The 19904-nt window shown below is 46.0% G+C and overlaps 1 protein-coding gene across 4 annotated transcripts in view; it reads right to left on the bottom strand.

The window, feature by feature from the left end:
* LOC105693461 (hemicentin-2-like) overlaps nt 1–9198 on the bottom strand; it is a 121177-nt gene extending 111979 nt beyond the window's left edge. The window contains exon 1 of one of the 4 annotated variants that reach the window (XM_048659715.1): nt 5644–9198. The gene's annotated coding sequence lies outside the window, so the exon portion shown is untranslated. The remainder of the gene's footprint in view (nt 1–5643) is intronic. The other 3 variants (XM_048659719.1, XM_048659727.1, XM_048659732.1) reach the window with 3 other exon arrangements.
* Nucleotides 9199–19904: the final 10706 nt, after the last annotated feature.

The following is a 19904-nucleotide window of genomic DNA, read 5'->3' as shown; positions in this document are numbered from 1 at the left end:
CAACGGAGGAGAATTACAGGCGAGCGATGTCAAGCTGCCGCTCCGTCGCTGTCGGTCGGTTGTCCGCCCGTCTGTACGTACGTCTGTATTGCCCACGTCGCCGCCCCGCTGGTATACCGGGTCGTATAATTACGAAATTTGCGCAGCAAGCCGTGCACCGACGAAATACAAAACTTGAAAACCTAACAAACGGCGGCTCACGGCGTCTCCCTTCCGTCGGTCGTGTATGCCCGTAATTGGTATCGTTTCCAGTCTCGGAAGAATAATCAACCCCAAAGGAAAATTCAAGACGAAGGAATACCCTCGCTGGGAGTAATTTCTATCCCGGCATTGACGCGAACTAGGTATACAGCTCAATTAATTCATAGAAGCTCCAAGAGTGAATTGATAAGAGAGAAACTGAGCCGCGGGTACGCGTGGGGAACGAGGTGAAAGGGATAAAAATCAGGAAGAAATACGGCGCTAAGCGAACCGGCTCCCTGTTGCAATTTTCTTGAATAGGACACGACTCCGCTCGACGGCGGGACGTACTTGGAGGAGGACATTTGTATTAAATATTCACGAAAAACGGACGCCCGCCGAGGAAACCGCGTCGAGGACCCCAACGTTACACCCGCAACCGGCGACTGTAATACCGGAGGGGAGCGCACCGGATCGAAAAACGGAATTTCGTAGACCTTCGATTTCATATCCCCGACAATTGCGACACCTCTTCATTTCCGTTGACACCGTAATGATTCGTTCCTTCTGCGGCGGATATAAATTCCAATTATTTTCGACAAACTGCACCGCGTAATTTCGACACTGTATCGGTAATTACTGCACACAAAAAAATAAAAAAATCAATCTGACGCTACACGAACGTGATATATAATATACCGCGAATGCACATAACCCACATGTTATTACATAGGTGTGGCAATCAATAACTGCGGATTCGTATCGCGGCCGTAGCTTATTCAGCGAATTGATCAACGACCCGTAATTAATTAGCGATTAATTAATAACGGTATCACTGCGCGACTTACTTTTTAACATTTTATACGATACTTTTCCATTAATTCATACATAGAAATAGAACTCATCGTCTATATACCCGAAATTATACGAGTTGACCACGCACCAACGGAATCGCGAATGCATTTTACATCGAGCTGACCATAAAATATCGTACCTCGACTATCCTACACCCGAATCGGGTATGTATGTTTGTGGGTACGTATAAAAATGTGTACGCGTACGTATATCTGTATATAAATCCGAGTTTCGCGCAATTAGCCGCCGCAAATTTAGCGGCAGGATTGTAAGCGGCGCGCTACTCGTCACTTGACATTGTGAAAAAATGTGAAAAAAAAAAGAAGGAGAAAACAGGAAAAAAAAAAAGTTAACCATTTCGACGCAGAGTTTGGAGATCGATTCGGCATTCGGGGGTTTGTTGGGTGTACTTCAAAACGCGAGGTGAATTCAATTGCCAACGGATAAATCTGACCAATTAATCGATCCGGTCGAATTACCCGATGCGAGCGGAGCTGCCTCGGTATCGCAGTCTAATTGTTGCATGTGAACAAACGAACGAATGGCGAAGTGAACGTATTGAAATGAACGCGAACAAAGGTTATCCTCCTTCTTATCCGACAGCGGATTTTTAAAACCTCACGATCATTTGCTATACGTGTATATAGACGTGCGGGGAAGTTACCTCGAGCGAATCGAGGTAAACGAATCCAAATGAGAGGCAACCTTCGCCCAAGGAGACTCCGTCCCCGGAAAGATGATACAGGGACCACGTAATCGTATATCAAAGTAGAACTTTCGCGCTAAAGAACTCGTGCTCATCGATCAATTTCACGACGACGACTCGAGTACGAGGACGACAACGAATGCCATTAGACGAAAGTGGACGACCGCGACCAACTTGAATTTATACGGAGATGAAAAATTATTCCTGCACACCGTAGAACTTCCAACGACCAACGTCGGTGGTACCGCATAGTTACGGTGGTACGCGTATCCGTATTAAATATCGGGGCAGCTCCTAACAGTTGATGGAAACAGCGTTTTAAGACGTATTCCGTTCAACGTTCCTCCGACTGTGAGTTTTCCCTCAACGCATCTACATAAGTATCGGACTAAATCCCGTGCACTTTTCTAAATATCCAGGGAGTCTGTCGCGCTGTTCAGGGCGTACGGAACACGAGGAAACGTTCCATTCGCGATAGCGGTACGTGTACGTCCGGGTGGCGTATCCAGAACGCGCGAAGGGAAATAACACGGTGTAACGTACGTATGTACGTACGTACGCTCTACACACGTGCAGCGGACACGAAAAAAAAAATTTGCGCGACATTTTTCGCACCATTAGTTCCCACCGGGAGGATAGCGTGACAGATTGGTAGGATTGTACTCGGTGTTTCTCTCGATCGAACCGATACATTGATACCTGGGTACACGTATAACGTGCGTGTCCATATGCGCAAAGATCTGCCTATACCGAGCGAAAATATTCAAATTCAACGGGACGGTACAGCGGTCGTGGCTGTCGAATTCGGGGGCGATTTTCAACACTCGTTCATCTTCGTACGATCGAGGGCGAATGCGCAGCTGCGTGGAATGCAGATTTCAAAATGCTTCGCAAAATTATTAAAAAATGTTTCGCAAATGTTTCATCGTCCGATGAAAATTATACGGGGAACGTGAAAGAATCCACGATTATTCGTGGCGAGTAACTTCGCGATTGACTGTACGTTACGCGGGGAGAGGAACGCAAGTGCCTATACACCGAGTCAACAATGCTTAATGTGTTTGTATTTGCTTTTGTACTCGTACTTCGTATTTGCATTCGAACTATTTGCTATATTTGCCATATCCAGTATTCAAATACACGATCGGACTGCGGTTGGCTCACGGAATTATACGCTAATAAACGTCAATCGTATCGATATAATTATGTCCATTGCAACGTAACGAAGGCGTTGCGTCGACCGATATACGGCTCTTCGGATATAACCCCTTGAATTACCCATTCAGAGATTCGCGTTCGGAAAGGTAGCCAAATCTTCGACGTCTCGATCACCTCGGTTATCGTTCGCATTTAGAATAAAAATGCACTACTTTACACGACTCGTCTGCTCGTCGATTCGCGAAATTTTCTTCGTTTCAAATCGAGCTTCGTTCCAACCATCCGGGAAAACAAAAGGCGGAAATGACGATGCTCCGTAATATCGGTAGGGTTGGGGAAAATGGATAAGGATTTGTTCCCTAACGGAGCTGCGGGATGGCGGTTGGTCGTCCGAGGATTATAATAAAACGGCGAGTCGAATCGGACGAATGGAATAAAAACGATTGTTAGAGATGCGTGATCTCCGAGAGACGAGCCGAATCCAGCACGGAGACCGGGCGAACGGACGACGGAAACGGGTCGGACGAATGGATGGTACTGCGGAATATAAGGAATGAACGTTACGAGAAATGAAAATGGCAGGACGACCACCGCCGCTTTCGCGTTATAGGCGACGCTCGCCGCCCGGAGCACGCCGTCGCGGTAATCTCGGGGCGCTACAATACGTTTCTAAGATGGCTGGATAAAACGGACGATTATTTTATTACCGTTATCACCCCTATCTAGCTTCTCTAGAACCAAAGAAACTAACATTGATCTTGGTCAGAAATCCCTGCGCTAGACTTTTCTGCTCGGTGTGAAAGAAACTACCCTACTTAGATCCGTGATAACCGTCGGAAAATTTCGGTCAAATTATACGTACTAAAATTGGTTGGGGTGAAAAAAAATAAAATAAAATACAACGTTACCGTCATTTCTCCCCAGTCAGACGCGCTACGCTCGACGCGTAATAAAAGTATAACCATACCTATACCGGTGTACAGTAAGTATACGTTTAACGCGATCGTGACATGTCTATGATGTGCTGATTCCGAAGCTTGCAGCGAACGGTAGATTGAACGTGATCCCGTACGTAGTTCCGACGAACTTTTATGAGTCGTAATTACTTTATCAGCGTTATTAGACTTTATCGAGGTATTCGAGGCTGGAATATATACGTTACCCCCCGTATCCGCCGGCGCGGAGACCTCCGGTTGGTCGGAATATTTTTAGTAGACACATTATGCAAGAGAACCGACCCGCGCGATCATTCTTTCCCGGGAATCACTGTATTTCGTCTACCTGCCGCTGAACCGCGTTATAACTTTATTTATCCCCTTAGATCGCGTCTTTTTCTTTTTATCGTCTATTTATTTGTAATTTTTCTATCGCGTGCGAATCGCCCGTTTGTTCACCCTATATTACGGGTCGTGAATTTCCGCCGGAATTCGTTGAACGTAAGACCTCCTCACATGAGCGATCGCGGTGCCGAACGTGATGCAGATCGGATCAATCGTACCGCGGGCTAACCGGTAATTCAATTTGCAAAAGCTCGATGAAAATAGGAAGTGAAAAAGTGAATTTTCAACGGCGAATTCGTTTACCGAATACGAAAACGAAAATGCTACGTTATCGTATAAATTTTATAACGGAGAGCAGCCAACCAGATGTCGATGTCGCAGAGATACAACCGCACTTTCCACCGAACTCGAATAAAGGGGAAAGAAGGGTAAATCGTACATTGTACCATCCGATAAATCGGATATCGCTATGGGAGAGTACGGGGCAAGTGACGTACTTCGTACGGAGTGGTCCAATTTACCTGTTGGTCCGATACACCCTCTCTACTATAGATTATAGGAAGAGTTATTTCCAATATCCCGCGACGCGATATTTCTTCGAACCTCCGAGGGGAAATGAACCCGTTGTCGATCGGCGTTGAGTTCCGTTCCCCCGCATCCATCGAATGCATCCAAATGTACCGCGAAGTTCACGGACGAGACGGTTCTGCGCTTCGCGTTCAAGAGATCCGGATAAAACGACGATTGGGAAAAAATGTGTCGTACCTCTATGGACTAGCGTGAACAGCAATAACGGAGAGGAAAAAGCGCGACGGCGCTATATTGTGTAATACGGATGGATGATCGCGAGTGGGTGGTACATGTGGAGTGGTATCAACCGTTCACCGACAGCAGGTGAATATCGAGCCTTGGCAGTAGCGACGCAACAATTACATTCGGGTATGTAGCGTCATTAATTGTGCAGGCGTTGAGTACCCTAGTGTTAATTGTACAAAGGGGTGAATTTTGACCGACAGAATTACACGTCATCGGTTAGGGCATTGGTATTAATTCGGTGCAAACGACGTCATCGCACGCGTGACATTGAAAATGACGTTCCGTCTGGAGTGCGGCGAGCGTTACGCGAACGCCGGTAAATAGGGATGTTGCGTTAGGAGAATCGGTGTGATGCTCATTCGCGCTATTGATCATGATCTCGTAAAAGCGGCGGCGTCGTCGTCGTGTTTCAAGTTCGCGTCCGATACCGTGAGGTATACGCTGCGTAACAATTTTAGATTCTCAATTTCGCCGCGTTAACTTCTCATGAATTCCCGAAGCTTTTGAAAGCACTATTTCGTTTCGTTCTAGTTTCGAAAGTTGCACTACGGTGGAACTGCACCCAGCCTCGTCCGTATAGCTTCGTGTGTGTTACTACATGTATATGGTAGGTGAGCTACAAAAGTTACGCGGCCAGATCTATCTTACCGAAACTCTGTATACCACTGTGTTCCGGTTCTGCCTTTGAAACACTGCGGAATTCTCACTTTACTGGAACACACTTCCGTTAAGAAAACCAAACTTTAGCTCACTCCCGCCCACTCACCCCCCGCGGAGGATCACTAATTATAATTGGAAATTTTCTTCAACCGAACCAGTTTTACCCGTTCCGCTTTATCGGTAATCACTGAATCTCGATTTCCGAATGTATTTCGTTTCGTTTATTCTCTCCTACTTTTATCTCCGATTCAAAACTCGCGCTTGATACGATTGTTCTTCGAGTTGTTCGACCGACGAGACATGGTCTTCGATTTCATCGGTGATCGAAATCGAGGCGTTTTTCAGGCTGTTGTACCACGTAAATTCGTCAAACACTTTTCAAACTTGTCACGCCACATAAATCCCGGCACTGCGATCTCTGAAATAGTCATCGAGGTGCACGCGAGCTTTTTCGCGAGGTCGGAGACGAAGGTAACGACAGCAACGATTGACGGCAACGTGAATCGTGGTGTCTGATGATAATTTAATAATTTTCCAAGCAATTAATTTTAATCGGAGCGTCGAATTTAGCGGCCATTTATAATCCATTAAATGCAAATTTAGCGATCACCGGCGTACATATCTATTAAATTGGGAGAGGTCGATTAGGTGGTTATAAGTTGGATAGGTTTAATTAAATTCATTTGATTGAAGTGCTTCGCTGCCACTTTTGCGCTCCACTCGACGTCATAAACTTCAACTGCAGGGTAGCCGGAAACTGGCGATAACTTTTGGCGTCTGCTTCAATTTATCTATAAAAAGTGAAAACTCGAGTGAAAGAATTGAAAAGAAAATCCTGTATCCGATAGTCGACGAAAGATTTGATTTCTCCTTTCTCCGGATCTCCTCTTATGAAACTTTTATCGCAACATCGTTTAGGTTTTTCACCCGTGCACCAGATCACGGAAAAATACCGAAAGGTAGGCACCACCGTTGACGAATAAACACCCGGATATTCAGTCGCTCTATCTCCGAAGCGTCACACTTTTCAATAATTTTTTTTATCCTTAAAATTGACGAGGAATAAAATTAATTCGAATCATAGCTGAGGAACGATCTCGTTCGTGACAAAGATAATCGACGAACAGCGGGGGACGATCGTTCGAACGATCAACGATTGGTACGTTTTGCGCAATTTCGGTGAACGTCCTTTACTTTTTATCGCTTAATATCGGACGACGGTTGACACGAAAGGGTGCGTGCGAAGCAGCCACCCCGAATGCTGATATCGGACTGGAACTCCCCGCGCGGCGCTAGCGTCGCGACGACCGGCTAGCAAACCAAAATCACCCCCGGTAGCCACCCTCGATCAGAGCTTCGCCCTTACCTCACCCTCAGCCTTTACTCTCTCACGTCTTCTGGGTATATCGTCTTTTCTCGTTCTCCTCTGCTTCTTTCGACTCTCGCTTCCCGGATCTCCCCGGTGCCCCTAACGGCGCACCCTCTCACCCCCCCGTGCGCCCTTCATCCCCCATTTTCCGACCCATCTTCGCGCGGTTGTAAGGCGATGTGTGAATCCCTCAACGAGAAATTACAATTCCAAAAGCTCGGTTCGGTTTTTCAGCGGCCGACGAACGGTTATCCAGATCTATTCTGTAAAGTTCAAACGACCGAACTCGGATGCACGCACGCACGCACGGCGATCGAGTGCGAGGGTGGCGCATTCATACGGGTTATCGATTAGTCTTTTTATCGAGGAATACTCGACGAATATTTCGCTAATTGCAAGTACTTTTCCATCAATTAGAATTCCCGATCGACTACAAATCAATTCAACGCTATTCAGGTTTTGCGCTGAAAATTATCTATGGGAATTTTCGTTCAATACCCCTTACGAATTCGTTTTAATGGACAATAATTTTGGATTCACGAGGTTCGACCGGCGGATTATTTCGCGTTTTGAAATAAAGAAGGAATTTCGACGCAATCTCGCCCACCGCCGCGAAGCGATATGATAATTCTGAAGCGATCATCGCGACTGTGCCCGTGGGTGGGCTCGCTATACCCGCGCCTATTTTACCAAAATATGAATTTTATTAACACAAATTCACCCCTTCTAGGCGTCACGGCTGCGGCAGGTGGATTCACACCGCGTTTACCTATTCGATAATTAAACGTGACGTGCATCAATATGCCATAGGCGCATTCAACTTCGCGTACAGTGATATTTGAGCGAGCTCTCGGAACATCGTCATCGACGTCGATGCGCGTCATACTCTCCCACAACTGTGTATATTTCCATTGCGTTATACGCGCGCGGTATGTGATAATTATTCGTGCTATTACCATGCCCTGTACCGTATCATTAACAACCGGATTTCGCAGCCGTGTGCCCTCTGAAGTTGCTATCGGCGCGTAGCTAACGTAGCTACGAGATGCTGTGCAGCTGTTCGGCGTGTACGTTGATGAGGCATCTGATCGAAGTCGTAACTATGCGTAATCACGTTACGATTAATTGGTTGCATCGGCGTTTTCGGTCTTCCGATTAGCGAAGACGGGTTACCCCATTGTTCGAGTATTGAAATTCCTTTGTGATTTCATCAGATTTTGTCAGAGAACTCGCATTAAATCTTCTATGCACCTGATCAAAACTTGAGTGTTCCGAAGTTGAAGTAAATTAAAATCTGATTTCTCCCCTCGAGCGATCTCTCGATAAATTACGTGGAGATTTTACTTTAGCGATTATTTCAAAAATCACTTGGCAACGTGACGAAAGAAAATTTACGATAATTTTAGATCGGCGCATCGGATGTATGCGAAAATAGGGGGGAAAAAAGTTGATACGACTTGACTGCTGGCTAACTTTCTACCTCAGCAGATTGTTATAGTACCCAACTGGCGGTAAATACGCGATATTGATTTATGTCAGCTGTTCGAACTGCGAGTTGGTGTAAAGAATAAGAAAAGATGATAAAGAAAGAAAAAATTTTACTTTACTTGTTACTACTGCTAGATTCAGTCTGGTCTGATATTGAATCGCAATACGTTTTTTTTTTTTCTCCTTTCATTCTTTCATCCGTTCTCTTCTTTTTCTTTTGTTCTCCCGATCGGGGGGTCGTTGTATTACTTTTGGTAATATACGAACCCGCCATCCGCGAGCGCGTCTGCCTCGAATCGTAAGTATATTAACTTCGACTCATCGTCAACTTCTCTAAACTTCAAAAAAGTTACTAACGTTTATCAGTTATGCTTGGCCGATTTAATTTTTATCATTCAAGGCTCCAACTGACCAGATTATCCCGAGTTTCCATAAAATAATTACATCCAAGCTAATCGTGAAACTCGAATGATAGGTTGCTTTTTTTCCACGTAGATCTTTTTGCAATTCTCGTCACGATGTGCACCGAACCTCCGATAAATTTCCGAATGAAAAAATAAATCTCACCGAGCTATCTGAATTCGGAAAATCTTAGAACGAAACCCGTTATGACAAATGCATTTCTTCGGATCGATTTTCGGTTATTCGTCACACCCAGAGCAGATTACGTCGATTCCAACGTTACGATTGGATATTTTGACTGCGGGAAAAACGGTACGAACAAGTTCCATGTAATGAAACTAGACCGTTCTACTTGTAAAAATAAAAACCTGTTGACGTGCACTATCGAGGCGATTGGTCCAATTATTTTAGCCAATTACAAAGTCTTTTTTAGTCCCATCCTTGAAGGGCGGACGTTTTTATCGGACAATTATCATCCATGGCCTCGTAACAACGTTAGAGGAGGACATCGGAGGTAAAATCGTCTCGACGTTTTGTCCAGAAGCGAAGGGAGCAAAAAATAAAAATAATTTTCCAGCCTCTGGTCTCGTCATCCTACCGCAAGTTTCTCTCCCTCTCTATTTTTTTCTCTTCTCTCCTCGAAACGTAAGCGCAGAATATAAAAGCGCCACACACGATATCACGAAGCACCAAAAGTCAAAGAATCGAGGTGCTCTTTCCGCACTTCTACCCCCTTAATTCGATAAGTTCGATTTCAGGATCGATAGAGAAGATTTTGGCGGTGGGAGCAGATGATTGATGCGAAAGCACGAATACTCAATGAGTGAGTTTTCCACCGAGCATACGCCAATTGTAGTTAAAGGGTATAATATCGATCACGTGCGACTCGAAATACCGAAATACCTGGAGACTCTCGCGAGTTCGCGACACCCGGTACAAAAGGTCACGATACTCCCCTTCGACGGGGGGTGGATGCAAGGAAAAAGGAAAAGCCGAAATGAAGAGGGAGGCGCGGAACAGAGAAGTGGTTCGCCGGCCATTGTCCTTCGAATTTCTTCGGTGGAGTCGAAGCTATATCCTCGCCTCTGTCTGCGCGGGACCCGGCCAGTGTGATATTTTCCCGAACCTTCCGTGACCCTGATGATAAGAATTAATTGACGCCTCAGCACTTTCCGTGCGGTTTTTTCTCAACTTGTTCTTCTCTCCCACCTCGTCACTTCGAGGTCCTTCGGCCTCTCGGTTCCCTTTTCTCCGCAGCGCCGCAGCTCTCCGAAACTTTCTTCAGAGTTTCCTCGCGCCATTGTCTCTCGCAAAGGATAATTGAAGGATTGACATCCAGGGGTGTAGCCGAGGCTATTAGTTTATCACTTTCAGACAACATCACGCCACAAAAACGGCGCAACTGATTATCACTACAGCTTCATGTCAGAGATGAACTCATCGATTAATCAAAACTTGCCAACGAATGATAATGGAAATAAAAAAGAGAAAGAGATACGTCCGGCTCGGGCTCGGTGCACTTAAGCCCTCTAACTCCGGCGACGCGAGGACATACGTAGTACGTAACATTCCTCGCGCTTCCCTCCATACCGCGAGCACTTTTTCTCGCAGTAATCGCGTCAAAGAGAGTTTTTTTTTTTTTTTCATTTTTCTTTTTTCCTCCCCTCCGCTTGGTCCTTTTATTTTCGAATTTCCACTCATCACTTAGCAGGTTCTCGCCGTTAGAAGAGTTATACAACGTGGTATCCTTTATTCGACAATTTCAATGAGACCCGTACGCTGCCGCTGCAACGTGTACGACGTTTCGTGAAAGATACCGTCGCGTCGCGTCGCTTCAATTTCCCGAGACAGTACGTATACTCGGCTCTTTTTACTTTCGCGCGAAGGAGGCAAGTCGGTGAAAAGCAGTTCCGACGCTTATTTCGCGAGAGTGAAAGACATTTACCGAAAGAAGGCAATCCAATACACAAAGTAGACGCAGTCGCAACCAATTGAAACAATTTACGACGCTAAGAAGCGCGAGAAATAGTCATTCTATAAATTTGCTCCTCGTCAATTAGCTTTGTGAAATGGCTTACACGAAAAGAGTTACAAAATAAGAAAAATCGAGAAAAAAAAAAAAAAACAACCAACGCGTATCGAAGATGGAAAATTTTCGAAACAGCTCACATTAGTGCAGACGACGGAATATTTTTGATGATAATCGATCGATTCGAGACGCGAAATTGTAACTCGACTGCTCGTTTACGAGGTGCACTATCTTTCCTGTAACGCGTATCGTTCACGCACAAATCTCCTCGACTGCTCGGTCTTATCTCGATCAGAATTCCCATATCTACAACCGTGGTCTGTATTCGTTACGAATTTGTAGGCAGATCGTCGATTTCCATCCACGACATGACGCCCGCGGTACAGATATACCGAATATATGTAAAAGGTGGACCCCACAGCCCCTTCGAGTTTGCATAGGTCTCTATTATATAGCTCTCGGATACACCCGACCACCTCATTTTTCCGAATACCGCGTTCACGAGAGTAAGCCACAGAGAAAAAAAATAATAATTCACGACCCAATCGAATAAAATTCAGTTTCTACGATTCCCGTACCTCCCGCAGGGGTTTAGAATATCCAAAACGCCCGCAATACGGCCGGATGGACAGAGCTATTGGGAGTCTCGGGTTCGTTAACGTCACCTCGAATCTTGGACAACTCGAAAGTTTCTAACGGACAAACATCGCTCGCGTTCCATCTGATACGGTCGATTCCGAAGCGAGTGCATCACCTGATTCATAGCCGGCGCCGAATCTACGCCGGTATAGTTTTGAATATAGGTATGCGAGCAGATACGTATCCGCGACCAAATGCCACGGCCGACATTCCCGTTACTTCGCTTCGGTCCTGCAGCAATTCGCTCATTTCAATAACAATGACTGGGAATTCGCTAATCCACGTCCACCGCCCCGCTCACTCGCCCGGTCAACCGTTGCATTTACGAGATAACTTGCTGAGGAAATTATAATTCAACCACCTCCAGATTCTCGACTAACAAACCGTCCCGGAATATTATCAGTTTACATGATTATCGCGCCATTTGTATATCACCCGCCGGATACCGAAATATACACGACGCGACAGGGTCTTGGCATTTCGCGAGACGACGCGACGTCTGAAGAAGGACGAGGCGGAGATAGACGGATGAACTTTCGTCCGAGATTTTTATCGTCAACGGTTGGAAGTCCCGCTGATGTTCAGTGCGAAATAAATGCCGTTTAATCAAGTTTAGTTTTTCTTCGTCGCCTTTCTCTTTCGATCCTATCTCTTCTTGCAGATAATTTTTTACCAAAACCATACGGTTCAGTCACTTCTCCGCACGCCTCTGACATTTGTCATTGCCGGTATTATCCGTTAAAGTAGAGAAACGGAAAAAAAAAAAGAAAGAAAAAAAAAATCAGCGGAGACGAAGACGCAGGCGAATTTCATACGATATATATATATATATATAAGATCGGAATAATACATCGAACCGAACGAAATGCCTTTTCAGGAGTTCTTTTGAGCTTTCAAGGCTCGGAACAATATCTGACTCGAGATTGGGGTCTCGAGAAGTCCCACGGGTAAGAAGTGTTATCTACACCCCCCCCCCGAACCCAGCCTCGCCGTCTTCGTCCGTCCGTCCGTCCATCTAACGGTCTCCCTCCCTCCCTCCCTCCCTCGCACTATTCCGCCAAAGTGTACGGTTTTCGCCACGTCGAATGCTACACGGAAACGGTATAGCTGTGTATATTGAAGAGTATGGCGAGGGGTAGGAAGGTCTGCTGCAAAGGTACACCCACTCACTCCCATTTTAATCACTACTTCTGATAACATCGCCGATTGGATCGGGGACCTTCGACCCGCCAACTGTTTTCCAACGAAATATATTATACCATATAGCTACGTAACTTCGAAATCTCATACACCGTGATTCGTTCGGGATACGATCGCTGATTGAAGCCCCGGCTCTTTACATGGCTAGTTGTATTGCGATCCTACGCTGAGCGTGGTGTCGTGAAAAAAAAATAAAAATATGGGCGATGTTCCCTTCGAAAAAGTTTGTCACCTTGATTCTCGGTGAATTGCACTGAACGGTACGAGGTAAGTAAAACATATGAAAGAATGAAAAAACGAATATAATACGTTTGAAAACATTTGTCAATTATTTCGCCCTTGGTCAAGTTCGCAAAGATATCGGAAGATATTTTGTTTCATCAACCTTACCGAGGACGGTTCACAGATCGTAACGCTGTAAGAGGGATTGAGTCAAGAAAAATAAGGAGCAGCAGGTTTTTATAACCAGGCGGTTCGTAGCAAAAGGCACTTGCGGTCCGATGTTATATGCATCGCGATACAGTAAAGCAAAACTTCGTTGCCATTCATATAATTCTTGCACTTAAATTACATTTTCCTAACCACGGGTCCGCATATTTTGTGCCAACATGGCTTAAACGGGGTCAGGAGTTTAAACTAAATTTAGATCCGAATTAGTTGCTCGCTGCATTGCTGCAACGCCGTGAAAACTGGCCACCACTTGTACCTACGCGATCTCCACCTATCCAGGTGCGGACGTACACGTGGTCATAATTTATGCACGCACATGCGTACGGAAAACTGTTTAAGACGTGAGAAATGTAGACACCGTGTGTGCATACCGCGTGGCTGTGGTTGGCAAAATTACATATGCATAAATACGTGCATCTACTCCGGCGAAAATATACGATCGGGAGGCTGAGTGTGCGAATAGTAACCGGTGCTTTCAGGCTTTTGTCCCAGGCCTCGATCTTTGGAGGTATAAAATATACCGCAGGTACACACTCACCTACACCAATGGCCGGGAGTGGATGGTAAGTTGGTAAAACTTAGCTCGTAAAATGGCGGTCCTTCGAGCTTCGGGATCGTGACGTCACCGATTTCCCGGCTGGCGGTTTAGGGTAACTTATGAAGTCCCACCTCAACCCCGCTCAGCCCTCTTTCGGCCCCTTTTCCCCTCTTTCCTCCGTCGACCGGTAAGCTGGGGTGCAACTTTCATTCCGTCGCGGGATCGAAGGAGTCTTCCTTGCGTGAGGTGCCTGCTTACTCGGCGTGGGGATTGTGGCGGGATAGTTAGAGGATAAGTGACAAGTTTGTGTAGTTTGTAGGTCGTTGGATCACTTATGCATGTAGAGAGACCTGCCAGAATCGCTTCTTGTTGTTGCCACGGAAGATGGGGAGTTACGGTACACAACAGAGGATTTACCGAGGTGGCGCGAGCGCTTGTGCGACGCTTCTTCTTCGGCTACCTTATATACTCCGCACGTGTATTCGTATGTATAACGCGAGCGTACCGATATACACCACCCTCGTGAAAACCTAGATGACCCCGACCTCTCGCTCGCCCCGTCCGCCACCGAGGCCTCGATCGTGTCCGAGGACTCCTTGCAGCGACGTTTCCGTATCCAAGATTTATCGAACAAACAGAAATAGACACTTTGACGCGCGACAGAAGCGACGAACACCGCGTCGCGAGGTTCGATTTACGTCGGACAAACGGACCGGCGATACGAGTCCCGAAAACCACGAAAAGACGACGTCGTTTGCACCGCGAAGAATATAATCTGATTCCGATCAGAAATAATTTTACCCTTTTATCGGGACGGCGTGGAACACGTAACGCATGCCGATACCGCGCGTGACTTTTAAGGAAAAAAATGTGTTCGAAAGATCAGCGGGTCACCGCTGAAACTACCCTTGCGAACGATCGGATCTTCACCTGTTCCAAAATCATTCTACTCGCGAACTCCGCGAGGAGTATGATGCAGGGTAGATTTCCCGAGTGAGATTTTTTATCTGTCGGACGAAAGATTTCCCTTCCTGGGAATCGACGATTAATGATCGGTAGGTTCGTCACCTGTCCCGCGGAACGCTACCATTTGACTAACGACGCGACAACGGAGGTACGGCACGCCCTTCCCGATATCAGCAAGACCATGATCGTGCATCTGATGCTCGTTTGTTCGAAACAAAATATATTCACGCGTGAGATTCTCGCGCCACGATTCTGGAGAAGAAAGTAAACGCGCGAATAGGAGGGAGAATGAGAAACGAAGAGGAGAGAGAGAGAGAGGGAGTCACCATCCAGGATTTTCCCTAGAGGAATCGCACCCCATAGGATTTACCTTGTTACAGTAAGAGCTTCCTGGCGATTCTGACGGCGAAAAGTAAGTGGGTGCTTACCGAGGTTCCTACGCGCTCCCGGCTCATCGTGCAACGACGTGACTGCCGCTCACGCCATTTTGAATAATCCGTCGAGCCTCATTTGTTCTTCTTTTGCTCAACTCGAGTTACCTTTTTTTAATTTTTTCCTATTTTGTTTTCGCTTAGAAATTGCTTTTATTTATTCTTGCTCTTCTCCCTTTGCCTACTTTTTCCGAAGAGACATCCTCAAAGGAGACGAAGGTAACGTTCATTACGCTACAGTGTCAAGAAAGCTTCGCTCGGAGCTGCAGGCAAGCTGCAGTTACTCGATCATTCCCTTTCTTCCCCATAACATTATGGGGGGAATATCGGAAGAGAGATATATTGCTGCTGATCTCACAGTCTCTAATGTTGCAAGTAACCATGTTGGGTACGAACTCGTAGTCTGGCGTCTGGCCAAGAGGCGTGCAGCAACTCAAACTTATCTTTGCAGTAGCCGATGACGAGCTTCGCCTTTGGGAAGAATAAGTCCAACTGGTGGAGAATTCGTGGGTCGCTCGTCCTTGCTAAACGCGAATATGGCGAAACACCTGGAAGTCTCTTGGCCATAGCGGCGACTAAATTCTCATTATGTGTCACAGAAGACCCCTTTACAGTTTATCGATATTGCATGCTATTAATATACCGTTATGCCTTCGCGTTCGATAAGAAATTTCAATAGACCGCTCATCCTGAGGCCACTCGTATACGCTATTGTACTTGCACAACTACATTATTCACGCCGTAACTAACATGTTTACGCTTATTGGAATAAACGGCGAGCGATATTACCGAACCGATATATGGGTACGGTGAACGTCATCGTCTGAATAAAAAAAACTATTCATCATTCGTCGGTTCATCACCCGTGTGACTGGAAGAAAAAACGCAGTGATATTCTTCGTCATCTCGCAGTCTGATTGAAACGTTTCGAAATACATGAAAACCTGATTCTTATTCCGTACAGACTCGGTGCAAAGATTATTTGCTTCGGACACGGTGTACCGATCCCTCGGGAGTTCGGTCTAAATTGCTGCGTGCAATTCGCATCGCGTAATTATGGTAAACGTAGGCGAAACAGTTCCGCGTAACGGGTCGAACAGCGAAGCACAGTAGGTCCGCCAGTCTATCCATGGCCTGGGTAGACCTCAATCCGCATTCTGCATACCACAATCGAGCCCTGGGAGACGGACCGCTCGTCGACTCGAAACACCGGAGTAATCGACCGCCGAACTACTCCGCGTCGAATCATTAGAGCAATCGAAGGTCCGGATCTACATCCTAATTCGGATCGACGGCTCTCGAGAAACCCTGAGAATTTTCAAGCGCTACTCGATCGAATCTCACCGTTCCGACGGAAGTCCTCCCGATCGAAAGATTACCATTACCTCCGATCGTTCTTTCGCGAGATGGATTTTCTCAGGCAAAGTACAAAGTCCGAGTCCCGTTCGAGATGCTTTGTAAACTCGCCCTCGGATTTGTCCCCGGGATTCGAGTAACTCTCGCGGTCCCCGAGACTCTGAGGTTTCCCGAGTCCGAACCACACTGTGTGTATACATAGGTACACGGACAACGGCAAGCCACGATGTGCATTCCACGGAAGCCGTGGATGGAAAGAGACGGGAGATCGCTCCGTTTAGGCCATGAACGATCTTACAATTAGCTATGATTCCCCGATGAAGCTGACGACCTATACGCTCGAAATAAGCATTTCGTTGTGTCCGACGCGGTGATTTTAGAGAACTCGAGGAGCAGCAGGTTCTCTCTGCGTTTTCCGAGCACGTGAGGCGCCGCCGCTCCCCATTTCACGCTAATTCTCAGCCACGGCGGATAACGTGGAATTAGGAGTAGCTATACTTAGCAAACGGCAGTACGACCACTCCAGTGCCGGTCCATTACCAGAAATCTCGAGGACGCCCCGACGGTCGTCCCCCGAGACGGTGACAACGTATGGGTATTATATCGGTGCGACGATCACTGGGCATATCGAATATCGGTCGAGTCGAGAATGTTCGTCATTCGGTGCGAAGATTCAACCGGGGATCGGGGTATGAGAAAAAAGATAATTCTCGCCGATCGAAGATTACATTTACATTTTTACGCGCCCTTGATCCTCTCGAGATCTTCTCGTTCGTCTCCGTAATTTTGAACGCTGGGGCGCGATGCGGATCTCTCACGTTTTGTCAAAAACTAAGGGAACGGCGCTAGTCGATTATGGATATTTCTTTCCTCCCACGGTGCGTCCGGCTGATGAAAATCTTCTATTCCATTTCGTCTCTCGGATGAATCTGAGTCTTTCATTCCAAAGGGATAGGAATCAGTTCGTATAATCGCTTCGGAAATTTAGTTTCGCACTCGAAGCGGAATTTGTAGTACGCGATAAACTAGACGACTGCAAAGAAACACCGAGTCGCCGGGGTCGTTGATCGGTAGCGTGATCTCTGACAAATCTCCACGACCCGCGGGTACTTGCAGGATGTTGGCGTGGACAGAAAATGAACCAACTGCACAACTTATTGAAGCGAGTCAACCATAAAACAACCGGAGCCGTCCAGCCGTACGACGTACGCATCGTAAAATCTACTACGTACTCGAAGTTTCAACTCGCCGTTCTTGAAGAAGCGATGTACCCTTTACAGGAGTCCGTAGAGCGTAGAATGTATTCGTCACCCGTGTGTCTGTACACAACTGCGAATTTCTGTCGCTATTTCATTTCCGAACTCTTTCAGCTGAAACTCGAGTCGCCCGTTCGTTTCGAATGACAGCAGATACGATAACGATATACCACGAATTATTCGTACGGGGCTCGCACCCCTTTACCGGGTACTCCGGTGAATCGTACAACCGTAGTTTCCCGGACGGAAAGTATTGCAGCTGAAGAACAGCTCGGACGAGGTGGGTCTTCTGGAGGGAGGGAAAGCGAAAATTAGAGAGAAATTAATGCGGCGGAAGAGAGCGATACGTGTGGGATATTTAGTAAGTACGGCATAAGGTACGAATGTAAAACGTGGCGCGAGGCTCTCCGTAGGAAGCGAAAAGCTTATTGTCACGACCCGGTTGCACTCGGTGTCGTTTGGTGGGGACTTGGCTGCATCGCATCGGGATCGCCTCTCTACTTTACTCGACTATGGCGTTAACTCCGGTGGCTTTTACGGGCAGCTCGCCATCATCGTAAAAGTCCGAAGAGGCAGGAGGTGGGAAACCCCGCTCTCGCCGCCCGTCCTCGTACCCACGTCCACACCCACCTTTGATCCTCGGACAATTCCCCTCTCTCAAAGTGAATTCCAATACATTGGGAAAGCAACCGGAAAGAGCTCGGGTGAGATTTGAATGTCTTGCTTGGGAATTGGCAACGGAAAGAAATTGGTTGTAAATATCGGTGTTTTCCTTTTTACCCCCCCGTTCCCCGTCCCCCGTCCCCCGTCCCCCTGCCCGCTTTTCTATTTTTACTTTTCGGCACATAACAAGATCAACCGGACGGCATGTTTTGTGGAATTTTTTTCATAACTTCGAATTGGTCCCGAGCCTGAAACGTCGGACTATATAATGTGATATTTCATTCTATTTCTTCGCTTTTATTCACCAGAATCACCATAAGGCGTTGATAAAAAATATAATAAATTTCATTGCGCCTGTATCGTTACATGAACATCCCCGTTATGTATATTGCATTTCGAAAAGTGCACCCGCAGTCGAATCATGACTCCTGAAACGACAAAATACGTGAGAAAAGTGTCCTGCGATCGATTTTAAAAATACTTCATTTTTGGCCCGAAAATCGAAAAAATCCAAAGGGGTACCCCTTGGAAAATAATCGATTTTGAGTGAAAAAAAAATATTTTATTTTATATGCTATTCTCATGTATTTTGATCTTAGAAATCTAAATCCGGAAGTCAAATTGATCTATCTTTAAAATTGATCGAGTTATCGCCAATTTTTCACTTTTTGGAGCAGAAAAATTGTGATAACTCGATTAGAAAAATTCGTAGCTAAATTTACTCAACGGATTCGCATTCCTGAGGTCAAAATATGTAAGAAAAGTGCCCTGCAGTCAATTTTAAAAATACTTCATTTTTGGCCCAAAAATCGAAAAAATCCAAAGGGGTACCCCTTGAAGTTTTTTCGATTTTAGAGTAAAAAATCAATATTTTTTTTAATCGAGATTTCCATGCTATTCTAACGTATTTTGACCTTAGGAATCCGAATCTGAAAGCCAAATCAATCTATCTATAAAATTGATGTAGTTATCTCCAATTTTTGATCCAAAACGTAAGGAATCGAGTATATCTCGATCAGATTTATTCCCAACTTAATTTAATCGACCCATTTATGTTCCTCGTGCGAAAATAGAAGGAAAAGCGTTCGGAAATTAATTCGAAGTGAACGTCGAAATTCGCTTCTTCGACCGTAATTCGTAGCCTTAGGAAATTACAACTCTCGAGACCGCTCAAGACGTCGAATAAGTTTCATCACGTTCGAAAAATATTTTGGAAACAGCTGCTCGTTTGACGCGCAATGAACCATACGTACGTACGTACTATCTCTCCACACGTATCTCGCACGTACGCACGCATGGACGTGTAAACAGAGCAAGCGATGTGAAATGTGTTGAGTGTGAAAAAAGGAAAAAAATTAGGAAGAAGCAACGAACGTACGCTTAGAGCTGGGGTATACTTACGGTTATATACCTCACGGGTTTCACCCCGATACCCGTGTCTTTTTCGAAGGAGAGTAAGAAG

Source organism: Athalia rosae, chromosome 1 (assembly GCF_917208135.1).
Source record: "Athalia rosae chromosome 1, iyAthRosa1.1, whole genome shotgun sequence".
Taxonomy (NCBI): domain Eukaryota; kingdom Metazoa; phylum Arthropoda; class Insecta; order Hymenoptera; family Athaliidae; genus Athalia; species Athalia rosae.
Note: the sequence above shows the minus strand (reverse complement) of the source record. Positions and strands in the feature narration are given on the sequence as shown.